Source organism: Sminthopsis crassicaudata, chromosome 3 (assembly GCF_048593235.1).
Source record: "Sminthopsis crassicaudata isolate SCR6 chromosome 3, ASM4859323v1, whole genome shotgun sequence".
Classification (NCBI taxonomy): Eukaryota; Metazoa; Chordata; class Mammalia; order Dasyuromorphia; family Dasyuridae; genus Sminthopsis; species Sminthopsis crassicaudata.
Genome location: NC_133619.1, coordinates 452,411,797 through 452,429,103, shown reverse-complemented (window position 1 = coordinate 452,429,103; position 17,307 = coordinate 452,411,797). Strand labels below are relative to the sequence as shown.

General features: G+C 34.4%; 1 pseudogene; it reads left to right on the top strand.

Moving 5' to 3' along the window:
- The first annotated feature begins 3,054 nt into the window (after window positions 1–3,054).
- LOC141562925 (UDP-glucose 6-dehydrogenase pseudogene) lies at window positions 3,055–4,794 on the top strand (annotated as a pseudogene).
- The last annotated feature ends 12,513 nt before the right edge of the window (window positions 4,795–17,307 follow it).

Here is a 17,307-nt window from a genome sequence, read left to right as displayed (position 1 = left end):
AATGCAATGACCTTTTCTCAGTCTTCATTATTCTTAACTTCTTTCCAGCTTTAGACATTATTGATTAGTCTCTTCTCTTTGATATATATATAGACACACACACACAGAGGCACCAATATGTATTTCCCCCTGAGGCAATTTGGGTTAAGTGACTTGCCCAAGGTCATACAACTAGGATGTGTTAAATGTCTGAGACCAGATTTTGAACTCAGGTCCTCCTGACTTCATGGCTGGTGCTCTAACCACTTCTAACCTGCCCCCTCTTTGATATTTTTGTACACTTTTTTATTCATAGCACTACTCCCTCTGTCAGATTTGTCCTCATTCTCTTTTGCTGGATCTTCATCCGAGTTATATCTGTCAACTATGAGTGTCTTTAATTGTTCTATTTTAGGTTCTTTTTCCTTCTCCTTATATACTCTCTCTTAATAATCTCATCAACTCTGGAGAATTTAGTTATCATCTCCATGAAGCTGTATTTAAGATCTATTTGTTTAGTCCCTACTACTCTCACATCTTTAATGGACTGTTTATATTTCTTACTGGACATCTTATAGACATCTTAAACTCATGATGTCAAAAACACAATTTTACAAAGTAGTATAACAATTATTCAAAAAAGGAAGGATGGTGGAATCAGTTGCATAATATCCAACACTTTGAAAAGATCACTCAGTTACAAATATAGTTTGAATATTAGTAAGTTAAATAGAAATATTTTATTTAATTCAATAGGTTTACTTCTTATGAATTTATTGCTCTTCATATCTTGATACTAGCAGAACTTTGATTTTTTATTGGTCTGTTTCAACTTTTTTCTCTAGGTTAATTAAAAATTAGAACTATTAAAATAAGGCTTTACAGATGAAAAAAAAATCAAGGCTTACAGAGGTTATATGATTCACCTGGAGTTACATGGTTAGAGTGTATCAGGTGGGATTTAAACTCTGCCCTTAAGTTTGGGTGTTGTTTCCCCTAAACTGCATCAGTCCAATGAACTGAAGCTCCCTCAACAACACTATTCTCTACTACTGATAAGGCCAAAGATTTTAACACCCGTCATACAATCTTTTGTAGGCCTTTCCCCTTACCCATGAAAATAAACAAATCTCTTGAAGTTTCTGATACATATGGCATATGGAAGCTCAGGGGAAAGTTGAGTTTTAAGTTGTTCCCCAATCCTACTCAAGGTATAAATTAAAATCCAGTCAAAAATCAAAAAACAAAATCATTCTTTCATTGCATTGATAACTGGTAATTCCTGCTACGATTCCTAACTAGTTTAGTACTGAAGCCTAAGAAATTCATATTCTCCTTTCAGGTAGTAAAATAAGATAAGAATGGGGTTGGGAGACCTTAAACTAGCAAAGATCAAATACAACAATTAAAAAAAAAAAGTTATTCCATTAAAACATTATTCTATTGCTTCATTGTACAATTGATTCTAAAATTTCTAAAACTAAATAAGTGAAGCTAAAATGCTATCAGATTCTACCAAATTGGAAATGTTTTAATTAAAGGTCATTTTCTGCAAGAGACTTTTCCTGATCTTGCCATTCCTTGATCCCTGGAACTGCTAGTATTATCCCTCTGAGACTTGCCTACCATGCAAGCAGAGGTTTTACTATGTGGTTGATAAATAAAAAAGTGCAAAAGCCTTGGCAAAGATTATTCCATTCACCACTGGTACAAGGAATGTGTACCTGCTTATAGATAACATGAAATTGAAAGATGAACAATGCTTGTTGCACAAGAACTGAGGAGATAACACATCCAAATAACAACTATGAGTGAAACAAGGCTTCCAAACAAAGAACAGCTTACAGAAGTCGGGGCTGCTTATACATTATTTCTATAGTGATCACAGTGACAAGAGCACTGTGAAGCTAGTATATTTTGCAATCAAAAGTATATAATCAACAAGTCTGTGTTACTTGCAGTAGTATTGAGTGACAGGCTTATGGCAATACAATTTTCACTTTCAGAAAAGTGCCATGTGCAACCATCATCAATGTGTATGCTCCCATCATGAAAAATCATAATGAGATCAAAGAAAAAATATGAAGACCTGAAGATCAATGTGAAAAAATAGGACAAATTTTTAGTTCTGGATGACATTAAGTGCAGAGTAGACACAGAGTATCAGACATGGCAGGGAGTTATTGGGATGAATGAAATCTAAAGCAGGAACAGCAAAGGTTGTACATCTCATGCCATTCATTACTAACACTGTTTTCTGTTTACCTAAATGCAATAAAACTACATGTGTTCCCTTGAAACAAATATTGGTTTTTAACAAACTATGTCATTCATTATAAGTAAAAGAGACAGGATATGAGTGACTAATGTGATATGTAGTGTAGAGTGCTGGACCAATCATAGACTTATCCTGTCCAAAAGCTGAAAATTCATATTAAGCAAAAGTGCTGTCCCCAAGCCAAGATGACTACCAGAAGGCTCAATTTAAACAGATTAGAGCACTTCTTCATGGGTGAAGAGTTAGTTGTTATCTTATAATTGAATGAACACATGGTTAGCAATAGTGGATCTGAAAAAACATTGGGCAACTTTTAGAAATTTAATCTATAGTACGGTATTTATTCACCTAGCATATAATATTCTCAAACATAAATTGGTTTGACAGAAATGATTAGAAAATTCAGAAGCTACTAAGAAAAAAATAAAGGATTTTCCAGTAGGATAGTTTATCTCTAAAAAGACAGAGTTTAAACTCCATCAAAATAAAGTACAAGCAAAGCTTAGAGAGACATAGTGTTCTTGAATTTAATAAGAAGGCAGATGAGGTAATGGCTGCAGCGGCCGCGGGTAATGGCTGCAGCGGCCGCGGGGGGGGGGCAAGGAGGGGCGGGCGGCGGGGCTGGGAGGCGGCCCCCGGCTCCGGGCACAAGCCTTTAAATTCCCGGGCCGGGCCGGTGCGCCAGCTCGGGAGTCTGCAGCTGTGGGAGGCTGAGGGAACCCAGCAGCCGCCGCCCCCGTGTGTCCATGCCGAGGACGCCGCCGCTGCACCACCACCCCCAGAAACGTCCTGAACGCCGCCTCTGGTATAATCATGTTTGAAATCAAGAAGATCTGTTGCATTGGAGCAGGCTATGTTGGAGGACCTACGTGTAGTGTCATTGCACATATGTGCCCTGAAATTAGGGTCACAGTTGTTGATGTTAATGAATCTAGAATCAATGCTTGGATTTCAACCACACTCCCAATTTATGAGCCAGGACTTAAAGAAGTAGTTGAATCCTGTCGGGGGAAGAATCTCTTTTTTTCTACTGACATTGATGCTGCAATCAGAGATGCTGATCTTGTGTTTTTTTCTGTTAACACACCAACAAAGACTTATGGAATGGGAAAAGGTCGGGCCGCCGATCTGAAGTATAGCGAAGCTTGTGCCAGACGGATTGTACAGAACTCCAATGGGTACAAAATTGTGACTGAGAAAAGCACTGTTCCGGTCAGGGCAGCAGAAAGTATACAGAGAACATTTGATGCAAACACAAAACCTAACTTGAATTTACAGGTGCTCTCCAATCCCGAATTCTTGGCAGAGGATACGGCAATCAAGGACCTAAGGAACCCTGATTGGGTACTGATTGGTGGCGATGAAACCCCCGAGGGGCAGAAGGCCTTGCGTGCCCTTTCTGCTGTCTACTAACACTGGGTTCCCAAAGAAAAGATCCTCACAACCAACACCTGGTCTTCAGAGCTTTCTAAGTTGGCAGCTAATGCTTTTCTTGCCCAGAGAATTAGCAGCATTAACTCTATCAGTGCCCTATGTGAAGCAACGGGAGCTGATGTAGAAGAGGTGGCAACAGCCATTGGGATGGACCAGAGAATTGGAAATAAGTTTCTGAAAGCCAGCATTGGCTTTGGTGGGAGCTGTTTCCAGAAAGACGTTTTAAATTTGGTTTATCTTTGTGAAGCTCTGAATTTGCCTGAAGTAGCTCGTTATTGGCAACAGGTAATAGATATGAATGACTACCAGAGAAGAAGATTTGCTTCCCGGATTATAGACAGTCTGTTTAATACGGTCACTGACAAGAAGATAGCTATTTTGGGTTTGCATTCAAAAAGGACACTGGAGACACAAGAGAATCCTCTAGTATCTACATAAGCAAATATTTGATGGATGAAGGTGCACATCTCCATATTTATGATCCTAAAGTACCAAGGGAACAAATAGTTGTAGATCTCTCCCATCCTGGTGTTTCAGAGGATGACCAAGTGTCCCGACTGGTGACCATTACAAAGGATCCATACGAAGCATGTGATGGAGCCCACGCTGTTGTCATTTGTACTGAATGGGATTTGTTCAAGGAATTGGATTATGAACGTATTCACAAAAAAAAAAAAAATGCTGAAGCCAGCCTTTATCTTTGATGGTCGACAAGTCCTTGATGACCTTCACAACGAGTTACAAACCATTGGCTTCCAGATTGAAACAATTGGCAAGAAGGTATCTTCAAAGAGAATTCCATACGCACCTTCATGTGAAATTCCAAAGTTCAGTCTCCAGGACCCGCCAAACAAGAAACCAAGAGTCTAGGTCATGTCGTTGCTGTATTTTTAGTATTGCAGAATCCTGAATACCCATATTATGTTAAATAGCAAACCAATGAAGTGTTTTTAAGGAAACAAAACTTATTTTTTTAGTGATTCAAATCAAGTTTTTAAAAGCTACATGGCTGGTAGCATACCTAGTCATCTTAAATGTAGATCTATTTTCTCTATATTTTTATAATATTTTGTCAGTTGTTGAATGAGCAAATGGGAAATAAGTATGATCTTAATGGTATCGATTTTTGTAAAAATTAAACTTCAGATTTCTTATTTTAAAATAAAAAAAAGAAGGCAGATGAAATCCAATTGGATGCTGACAGTAATGATCGAAAGAGGTTTTATGCTACCTAAAAGGCTGTTTATGGGTCAAAGACTTATGGTGCATCTCAACTACTCAGTGCTGATGGAACCAAGATGATTAATGATAAAAACATGATCCAGGATAGATAAGCTGAATTCTTCCATAAAGTTCTTGACAGACTATCAGCAAGCAATGTAGAGATCCTTGGCCATATACTTCAGCTTCAAGAAAATAACCGAAGAAAATATTTTTAATGGTATTAGGTTTTCCCTGAGTTGGAAAGTGCTTGGTGCTGATTCTATGCTGATTTTATTCCATTTGATAATTTTTAGGAAGGAGTCCACTGCTCAAATAAAAGCTGGCAGAAATCTTCTGGATTATATGGTAAAAGGAAGTTATTCCAGGAGTTCAAGGATATTTCCATTGTCCATCTCTAGAAAAGAAAAGGAAATATATTGTCCTGTGACTATCACAAGGAATTGTCTCTCTTAGTCAATGCTGACAAATTATTACCAGAGTCCTAAATGGTTACCTACCTAGCAGCCAGTGTGGCTTCATAAAGGGCTGAGGACTACAAGGATATTTGTTGTTCAGCAATTCTAGGACAAATGCTAAAGCAGAATAGAAGTGTGTATACAATATGCATGCATACATAGACCAAGATCTTTTATACTGTCAGTCTTGAGAGCTTGCGGAAGATAATGACAAAATTTGGCTGCCCAGGGAAGTTCATAGTATTGTATGCTAGTTCCATGATGGCATATTTTCATGGATTCTGGATGATGGATGATGCTCTCATGTTTTTCCAGTCACAAATGGAGTAAATCATACCTGTGTCCTTGCTCTTATTCTTTTTAGCATGATGTTTTTAGAGATCTAATAAGAAGCTTTCTACAAGAATAAAAATGACCTCAAAATCAGCTACTGTACTGATGGCAAATTATTAATTTAAAAAGGTTATAAGCCAAGAAAAAAGGTTAGGAAAAATTGTGTGTAATTTTTGTTTGCAGTGGATTGTGTACTCAATACAGCCTTTGAAGGTGATTGATCAACTTTGTTTCCTTTGCTAAATTTGACTTGAAAATTAAAGCCAAGAAAACATGTTCTCCTCCAGCCACCACCATACATGGTCATCCATATATGGAGCCATCAGTTATAATAAATGGAGAAATCATGAATGCCATTCTCAGTTTACTATGAGGTTTCCAGAATTGAGTGTTTGGGAGGATCTGAAGAAAAATATTGGGTAGAAGATTTATTAGGCTGCTCACCAAGCTGAAGAATCAATATGCTGACCTCATTGTTAATTGCCTGTGAAACACTATGACAGGAAACTGAATCTCTTCCATTTGAATTGTTCTAAGGCTCATCTAGGAAGATAAGGTACTGGGCACTAAAGTCCTTTTTCAAGATAAACTGTCAAGCAATCATACTTTACTATTGTGTGCACAACTCTGATGGGTTAGTCACACTGTTCAAATACCAAATGTACATTTGCCTACAAGACTATTTCATAGGAAACTCTCACAAGGCAAGTGCTCACACAGGCCAAAAGAAACAAAACCATAATATTATCAAGTCTCTCTGAAAAATTTTGTAATAAGTTATGAGACAGACATGAAAGATACTGGCACAGTATCTAGCATGGCATGCTCATGTTAAAAAAAAAAAAGCATTGTGCTCTATGAGCAAAGCAGAATTGGAGTAGCTCAAAAGAAATACTAAAAACACAAATTTAGAGACATGTCCACTTCAAATGTTCTTATGAACTGTTTGTGAGCAGCCTGTGGTAGAATCTTCTGAGCTTGCAGTGATCTAATCAACTGCCATTAAAGATGCTGTCCTGTCTCCTTATCTCAATATTGTGATGTAATTTTGGTCTTCTTCACACACAAAAGACAATAATCAACATGACTCTGCGAAAATAGTTGGTGGTTCTCCAGGTAACTAACTTACAGGCATGTTGGAAATATGTGGTTAATCTCTCTTGGTGAAGAGAATTTTCATACCCAGAATTTCCTAAATTGATTAGATTACACTTGTAAATAAAAGAACAATGAAAAACAGAAATTCTAGAAATAAATTCATAGAGAATTTTTAAAGTTCAAAAGATGCTTTCCTCACAAAAATACTACAGAATAGTATAAATATTACTATCTTTATTGTGCAGATGAAGAAATTAAGACACAGAAGTTCAGAAAAGTTAAGTGACTCATCTAGAATCATACAACCAGTAAGTAGTAAAGCTGACATTGGAACCCTAGTTAGAATGCATATGTAGTCACATTTCCAGTACATTGTGTTAATTAAATCAGTGATGAATTAAAATAATTTTATTCCATTATTTTCATCAGCACAATGATGCATACTTTGTCTTCTTTCATTTTCCATATAATCAGGACATATTTGTGTTATGCCTCTATTAACAATATTAAATAGGTAATTATATAAAAATATGGATAATTCAAATTATCTACTTTCTTTTATCAATTATTCATAAAATTGAACCATTTTGCTTCAATTTTCTAAACAACTGCCTAATTTTTCTATTTACCTTATCATTAATGTTAACCTTTTAGCATGACCAAAAAAAGATAGGAGAAAAAGCCCTTCTTCTTGTCTGCTGCTCTTTATTAATGCTTACTGACTTCTTTTAATCTATTTATCAACTCATTTCATTTCCTTATTTGAATAGCAATAAAAAGAAAATTGTGGTAATGTAGTTCTGTCAGCCCTTAACTTGGAATCAGACCTTATGGCTTGTGTTACTTCTCCTGTGGCTTGAATTCCATTGCCTTCACAGTGATTTCTTGATCTTAACATCTGATTCACTATAGTTGTTGACTATCTTTTAGGTTCTTGCCAGTCATAGTCTATTATCTTAGGACAATCCCTGCTAATGGTTGACCCAAAGGAAAGATGATCTGTGCTTTAGGAAATATGAAGAAATTAGTATTAATATGTGCCCTGAGTTAGAAGCAATCAGCCACCAGCTACTTTTTTCCCCTATAGGAAATCTTTTCTTATACATAGGGAAAATTTAACAATCATCTACAATTAGTCATAATTTATTTTTGCTATAGGAAAATATTAAACTAAGTTATCACATAACTTATACATTTAAGAAAGTATATCCTGCCACTTCACTAGGTTACTCACAAAACTCAATGAGAAATTTATATACATAGTACTAGGTTATTTTGGCATAATTTTCTCAGACTGAGGATCTGTTGAGACATCTTGAAAGTTTAGGTAAAACACTTCAGAGTATTTGCAACTGTCAAAGGCAAAATACCCAGTATTCTTGTTCTAAAACTTACTCACTTACACAATGTATCCTGTTATGAGCTGGTCATTGGAGGAATGTAGATAGTAGCAAATATAATGAAATACATACATACATGCATACCTAGCATATTCAAATTTGAAACTAGCCTAATAACTATTAGAGAGTTGTTTTCAAAATCATGATGACCTGGGTTCAAGTTTTGAGCTAAAATTTTAGTAGGCTCTTATATGATTCTTAGCAAGTCTTTTAACCCCACAGTGGCCCTTTGCAACTCTCTAAAACTATAAATTGCATATCAGATACCAGTAGTCATTAGTAGAGGGAGTTTTCTCATTAGAGAACTCCCTATGTCAATAAACTATAGTTCTAGATACACCCATATATGTACATAGTATACACAAAAGTAAGTAACCATAATTATCTTGTGTTTCTCACACACAAAACCAAGATTTGGGGATGAAAAATCACTATTTGATAAAAATTTCTGGGAAAAATGGAAAGCAGTTTGACAGAAATTAGGTATGGACCAACATCTTGTATGATATACTGAGATATATGTCAAAATGGGTACACAATTTAGACATAAAGAGTGATATCATAATCAAATTAGGGGAGTATGGAATATTTTACCTGTAATATTTATGAATAATGAAAACATTTGTGACCAAACAAGAGATAGAGAACATTATGGGATTTAAAGTAGATAATTGTGATTACAACAAGTTAAATGATTTTGCACAAACAAAACCAATGAAGCCATGTTTAGAAGGGGAGCAGGAAATTTTTTTTTATAAAGTTTCTCTGATATAAGGCCAATTTCTCAAATACATAGAGAACCAAGTCAAATTTATCAGAATACAAATTTGTAATGTCTAAACTAATTCACTATAGGATCTTGGTGACAGCCTGAGCCTTTGATCTTAGGAGAGGAGTGAAGAGGTGGAACTCATGTGGATGGTCAAACATGCAGTTTGTTTATTACAAATTCCCTCAGCTTTATATACCCTAATACTTTTATATAACTATAGCAACACTATGTATGTGATAAGTATATATTGTGCGGGACCACATAAACAACTTACTATTGTGTGTGGATGACTCTTTGCCACTTAGTGTACCTCTGCTTTAATTATAACACAGGTTATCATGCCTCCTGACTTTTCAGGAAGGCCAAGAAACCCCCAAGGGGGATGAAAAGTCAAACTAGACATGTCAGCAGGTTCCCTGGCTAGGCTGAAGAATCTTATGCCTCACACAGAGTTCCCCCACTATCTGTGGCCCTCTACACAAGTTGTTCTTCAATTGATAAGTAGTCAAAGATTATAAACAGATAATATTTGGAAGAATAAATCAAAATTATCTATAGTCATGTAAAATGCTCTTAATTAGTACTGATTAGTGAAATGCAAATTAAAACAACTCTGATGTACCATCTCATATCTATCATATTGGCTAGTATGACAAAAAAAAAAAAAGACAAATGTGGAGAGAATGTGGGAAAAGAGGAATGTTGATTCACTATTAGTATAGTTTTAAAGTGATCCATCCATTCTGGAGAGTGATTAGGAGCTATGCCCCAAAGGGCTATAAAATTATGTATCTCTTTTGACCCAGAAATTCCACTCCTGGGTCTATATATCAAAGAGAAGTAAAGGGACATTTTGTGATGACAAAGAATTGGAAATTGAATGGAATGAAAATCAATTGGGGAATGACTGAAGCAAGTTGTGGTATGTGATTGTGGTAGAGTCTGATTGAACTATAAAATATGAAAAGTGGGATGATTTCAGAAAAATATGGCAGGTAGGGCTTAAATGCACTGATACAAAATAAAGTGAGAAGAAGCAGGAGAGCATTGTATACACTAACAGCAATATTGTACAATAATTATGCAACTGTTAATGATTTAATTATTCTCAGCCATTAAATGATTTATGACAATTCTGAAGGAATTATAAAAAAAATTCTCTATCTTCAGAAAAAGAACTGATAGATTCTGAATGCCGAGATTTAGGCATACTTTAAAAATTTTTTTCTTTATTATTTCTTGGGATTTTTTTATCTGCATTTTCTTTTGATTCTTCTCTTTTTTTTTTTTTGGTGAAGCTATTGGGGTTGTTATATGCTAGGGCTACATAGCAAGTAAGTATTAAGTGTCTGAGGTCACATTAGAACTCAGGTCCTTCCTTCTGATTGACTTCAGGATCGACACTCTATTTACTGTTCCATTTAGCCACCCCATTTGTAATTTCTTTTGAAATATGGCTAATATGGAATGTTTTGCATGGGTACACATGTGTAATCTATGTCAAAATGACTTCTCAAGAAGCAGGTACGAAGGAAAGAAGGGAGAGAGTTTGGAACTCAAATTTTTGAAAAATGTATGTAAACATATTTGTTTACATGTAATTGAGAAAAAAATATACATCCAAACATGAATTTGTAAAAATAGTCAGTATATGTAATTTCATTGGTAGAGAAAATATTTCAATTTATATATGATTGATTAGTTGTTTCTTTTATTAATTATAATTTATTAGAGAGCTTCCTGAGTCAGCTATTAAATGCCAAAAGTAGAATTTAAAACTAGAACTTCTTGGCTCCAGGTGAACTCCTTTATCCACTATTCTTTCTTCTCCCATATAAATATATGGCTTAAAATGTTCAATTTTTTTCTAGTTTGCTGGAAAAAATATTTTTTAAAAAATTAATAATATACATAGGAAATGCTGATTTATTAGGATGAGTGTAAAAAAATTGCTCTCTATCAAATTTCCTTTGGATTTCCAAATTTGGTGTTTATAAAATGAGTGTTGGAAAGTTTAGAAACCTCGTAATTAAGCTACACAGCACAATTTGTTATGAAATAACTATGAATTCAGAACCAGATGATCTGAGTTCAAATTCTGATCTGATAGTTTATATAATAAACCATAGATTCCTAGGATTCTGCTTTGATCTCTGGATTTGTATTGGTTCTTACATTAGGTTCGTGTCTTCTTAATTTTCTTCTTGTTCATCTACTGAAATCTCCAAATCTGACCTGATCTGTCTTTCTGCTTTTGCCATCAATATCTTCTTTCCTTCCCTCCTTCCCTCCTTCCCTTTCTTTCTTCATTAGGCAATTGGGGTTTTGTGACTTTGCTAGGGTCACACGCTAGTAAGTGTTAAATGTCTGAGACAAGATTTGAATTCAGTTCCTCCTGAATCTGGGACCAGTCCTCTATCCACTGCAATATCTGGCTGTCTCCCCTCCCACACATTGATGTCTTTATGTAATAGTGATTGGAGATGTGACCTCTAATTTCAAGCTTTCTACAATTTGGTTGGTGAAGTTAGACACACACATGCAAATATTACCATTTAAGATAAAGATATTCTAGCTATCACAAAGTAATTACCAAATTAATGGTATAGGATATTTCAAAGTGGCATAATACTAAAAGCTGTGGTTTGATCCCAAAAAAATCAAATAAGGAGTCAAAGGGTATGAAAATTGGTTACATCTTCCTTCCTGAGAAAATCAATTTTGGGGCTTGTCCACAGTAAAGCTTCACTTACCTTATATCCTTAATATCCTGGGAGACTCACTCCACTTCCTCTTATGGTTGCACAATCTACAAAACTTAGTCTTCCTGAGTCAGACTTCAGGAACTCAGAACAGTTATTACTTAATCCTTACTCAAGCATCCAAAGCAGTAATTCTATTTGTGCCACTGGAAAAATTCCTTGTCTTTAATCTTATTACCAGTAAACAAAAAGTAGAAAATATATGAATATATGTGCATATATACATATTTATTTATAGGGGTGCATATTAAAAATGTTTAAACATCACTGGTAGAAACAATAAGTTTTTTTTTAATTCAGAAGAGGAAACTGGAACAAAAATTAAATACATGGAAACATTCACAAATCTATCTTGTCTCACAGTATGTGAGTTTTTCTTCATAGGAGGTAATTTATTCATTGGGAATGTTTGGTTGAATACTCAGTGGCTTGCTGTCAGACCAGAAATAGACATCACTTTAAAGCAAGGATATGTTTTCCTAAATCCATTTTAAAAACAGACACTTATGCTTCCTTTGGGTAGCATGTCATGTCAAATAAGTCTGGAAATTTTGGAGCTACATTGGACATAATATTACAAAGGATTGAAACAGTCAATTAATTTTCTGGCATATGGACATCAGGTGCCTTTTATACATACCTGTTTAACACTTTTGCCTATTTAATATCTAAAGAAATTCTTCAAATACACTTTTACAATATTATGCTAACTCTGCTCATTCAATAATCATTCATAGATATTACCCTACCCTATTCCTGTGAAGTCTAGGAAAACCCATTCTCTCATGTCAACTCTTTTAAAGCTCACTGTTGCTTCTCCCCAACTCAGAGTCCACCCACCAGCTTTTATTTTTTTAAGTACTTCATCCTTATGTTTATTTATTAACATTAGAGAAAACAGGCATGGGTATTTCTTAAGTAGTATTTTGTTCAGCTGAATAAGCAATTAAGGAATTTATGAGCTTTATTGCTCCAATTTTTTGAAACTTTTCATACGCCTGTGAACTCATTGATGTATTTCTTTCTAACAGTGCTCACTGCAACCCATTCATGTTTCCTAATCCTGTGCAAGTCATTGTATCTTCCTATTAATCTCCCCTTGATAGTCCACTTAACACATTGGTATGGTTTTCTCTTGATCACATTATATGACTTGTATGCCAGGGGATCATAAAAGTTAACAATTTGTTATACCTCGTTCTTACATCATAATTATATCACCTTCTTTCCTAGCCATATATTTTACTAATTATATCCTTTGTACTATTTCCGTGCAATTTTTATTTACAATATGTTGCTGTTCATTTATACCCACTATGTACATTTCATATGTGACCTGCAACTATCATCATTCTTCAAAGAACTGGGTATTTATGACTTATAAAAATGCAAACTCACAAAAAGATCACTAGCATTAAAAGAATGGGCCTTAGTTTTTTTTTTTTTTTTTTTTTTTTTTTTTTTTTTTTAAGAGAAACAGATTCATCAGAAAAATTTCCTGGTTGTTTAAAGGCAATCCATTCATCTCCTTTTATTCAATTTTTGGGCTTAACTTATTTATTATCTGCAAGATTTGTGATATATATATATGTATATATATATAGTTGGATATTCCCTGTAGTTTGCATATACAAATATATCTGAATGACAGTCATTCTTCATTTTTCTGTGTATTCCTTATATGAATTTTGTTTTTACACTAGTGATTATAGATTTCATTTAGGAGTCTCTGCAAAGTTTGAGAGCAATATACTCAGCACAGTGTAATTTAAAAACAAAAGAATTTGGAGGATCTCACCATGCAAAGGAACTCTAGTTCAATGTAGTAAACAGCTTCTATAGCACTGGCAAACAGTACATGTGATAGAAATGTATCAGCAAATGTGTTATTTTGATAATGGCATATAATTAAAATGTGATTTCAAAATGCATAGAATATTAAAAGTCATTGAAAATGTTACTTTTACTTGCTTTAGTCTTTAAACTTATAATAAAACAAAATTGTTTTTAGAAAGTAACTAGTTTATGGAACCTTTCCCAGTAAGATCAGGAGTGAAACAAGGTTACCCACTATCACCATTACTATTCAATATTGTACTAGAAATGCTAGCCTCGGCAATAAGAGCCGAGAAAGAGATTGAAGGAATTAGAATAGGTAATGAGGAAATCAAACTATCACTCTTTGCAGATGACATGATGGTATACTTAGAGAACCCCAAAGACTCTGCTAAAAAGCTTTTAGAAATAATTCAGACTTTTAGCAAAGTTGCAGGATACAAAATAAATCCACATAAATCCTCAGCATCTTTATACATTACCAACACAATCCAACACCAAGAGATACAACGAGAAATTCCATTCAAAATAACGGTCAATAGTATAAAATATTTGGGAATATATCTACCAAAGGAAAGTCAGGAATTATATGAGAAAAATTACAAAACACTTGCCACAAAAATAAAGTCAGATTTAAATAATTGAAAAAATATTAAGTACTCCTGGATAGGGCAAGCAAATATAATCAAGATAACAATACTCCCTAAACTAATCTATTTATTTAGTGCTATACCAATAAGACTCCCAAGAAACTATTTTAATGACCTAGAAAAAATAACAACAAAATTCATATGGAAGAACAAAAGGTCGAGAATTTCAAGGGAAGTAATGAAAAAAAAAATCAAATGAAGGTAGCCTAGCTGTACCTCATCTAGAACTATATTATAAAGCAGCAGTCACCAAAACCATTTGGTATTGGCTAAGAAATAGACTAGTTGATCAGTGGAATAGGTTAGGTTCACAGGACAAGATAGTGAATAAAAATAACAATCTAGTGTCTGACAAACCCAAAGATCCCAATTTTAGGGATAAGAATTCATTATTGGAAAAAAACTTTTGGGAAAACTGGATATTAGTATGGCAGAAACTAGGCATGGACCCACATTTAACACCACATACTAAGATTAGATCAAAATGGGTCCAAGATTTAGGCATAAAGAACGAAATCATAAATAAATTGGAGGAACATAGGATAGTGTATCTCTCAGACTTGTGGAGGAGGTAGGAATTTGTGACCAAAGGAGAACCTAGAGATCATTATTGATCACAAAATAGAAAATTTTGATTACATCAAATTAAGAAGCTTTTGTACAAACAAAACTAATGCAAACAGGATTAGAAGGGAAGTAAAATTGGGAAAACATTTTTATAGTTAAAAGTTCTGATAAAAACCTCATCTCCAAAATATACAGAGAATTGACTCTAATTTATAAGAAATCAAGCCATTCTTCAATTGATAAATGGTCAAAGGATATCAACAGACAATTTTCAGATGATGAAATTGAAACTATTTCCACTCATATGAAAGAGTGTCCCAAATCACCATTGATCAGAGAAATACAAATTAAGACAACTCTGAGATGCCACTAAACACTTGTCAGATTGGCTAAGATGACAGGAACAAATAATGATGAATGTTGGAGGGATGTGGGAAAACTGGGACACTGATGCATTGTTGGTGGAGTTGTTAAAGAATCTAACCATTCTGGAGAGCAATCTGGAATTATGCCCAAAAAGTTATCAAACTGTGCATACCCTTTGATCCAGCAGTACTACTACTGGGCTTATATCCCAAGGAAATACTAAAGAAGGGAAAGGGACCTGTATGTGCCAAAATATTTATGGCAGCCCTTTTTGTAGTGGCTAGAAACTGGAAAATTAATGGATGCTCATCAATTGGAAAATGGTTGGGTAAATTATAGTATTTGAATGTTATGGAATTTTATTGTTCTTTAAGAAATGACAAGCAGGATGAATATAGAGAGGTTTGGAGAGATTTACATCAACTGATGCTGAGTGAAATGAGCAGAACTAGGAGATCATTATACACATCAACCAAAATACTACATGAGGATATATTCTGATGGAAGTGGATATCTTCAACATAGAGAAGAGCTAATTCAATTCCAATTGACCAATGATGGACAGAATCAGCTATACCCAGAAAGGGAACACTGGGAAATGAGTGTAAACTTAGCATTTTTTTTTTGTTTTTCTCCCCAGGTTATTTTTACCTTCCCGAAACTAATTCTTCCTTTGCAACAAAAACAACAACAAAATTCAATTCTGTACATATATATTGTACCTAGGATATGTTATAATATATTTAATATGCTTGCCATCTAGGGGAGGGGGTGGAGGGAAGAAGGGGAAAAATTTGGAACAGAAGGAGTACAAGGGATAATGTTGTAAAAAAATTACCTATACATACATATGTACTGTCAAAAAATGTTATAATTATAAAATTAATTTTAAAAAAAGAAAATGAAGGACAAAAAAGAAAGTAACTATTTTAAAGCCTAATAAGGGACTTTAATTGTTCCTTAGATTATATTTGGAGAACCAGGGTTCTTTCTTCTGCAATTTAGCCTGATGACTTACTGAAAGATAAGTAGCAATCACTATATACTCAAAATCATAGATTAATGTTCTTTTACCAAAGCAATCAGAAATACTAGTGCAAAGCAAAATGTTTCATAAACAACCTGGCAAAATATAAGAAAAGTTATTCTTTACTGTCAGCTCTCATGTACTAGAATATATTTTTCCCAGAAATTCTATGGGAGCTGTGGACTGAAGAAACATGTGTAGAATAAATAGATGAGGAGAAAACAGGTGTGGGAGAAAAAATACATATAGGGAACTTGAATAGCCAAGAAAACTCACACTACTAGGCTCCTGTCATTACCGGAATCTTCATCATCTACATCACTAAATCCTACATTCCTATAAAGCCATTGACATCATCAAGCTATAGGCTGCTATAAACTACCTATGTCCATAACTGGATTATTTTCTCTGCTGTACTACCACCTACTGGCCCTCAATAGTATTATATCTGCTTGCTTGTCTTCTAGGCTGCTTTTCTCAAACTTTGAATATTGTCTGCTAATTCCTCTGCTTTCTGGCTGCTTTCACCTGCATTATAGCTTCTCTTCCATAGAAGGGAGCATTAACATTAGCCATAACTTCAAGGGCTATTTCAACTCTTTTTGTGAGTCAGACCCATAGTTTTGCCCAGTTAAGAAAAGCCACAAGAAACCAACAGATTTAGGTTGAAATAAACTCAATCTGTTCTTTGGGATGTGGTGAAAAAATTTCTTTTAAATTACCATGATGCCTTTGGTAAATACTTGAATTCATATACATTTTTGCAGATTTCTTTTATAAGACAAAGAGGGTTTTATGGTGATGGCACCATTTTTAGTCTACATGCCCACCAAGAATAAAAACCATTTCTACCACAGCAGTGTGGTCTTCAGAAATAATATAGATTTCTATGCATTTTGCAAAGGTCTTCTCATTTGTATCAGCATACAATCAAAGTCCAGGGTTAAATTTAATCTTACTGAATGTGCAACCCTCTTGTTTTCAAGAAAAATATACAATAATTATGGATTAAGAAATGGGATTTGCTCATTGGAGCTTTTTACTTTCCAAACATAATAAAGTAAAAGATTGTCAATTTGACACTTCATGTTATCCCTTATAATTTGAACAATCTTTAGATTTTGCT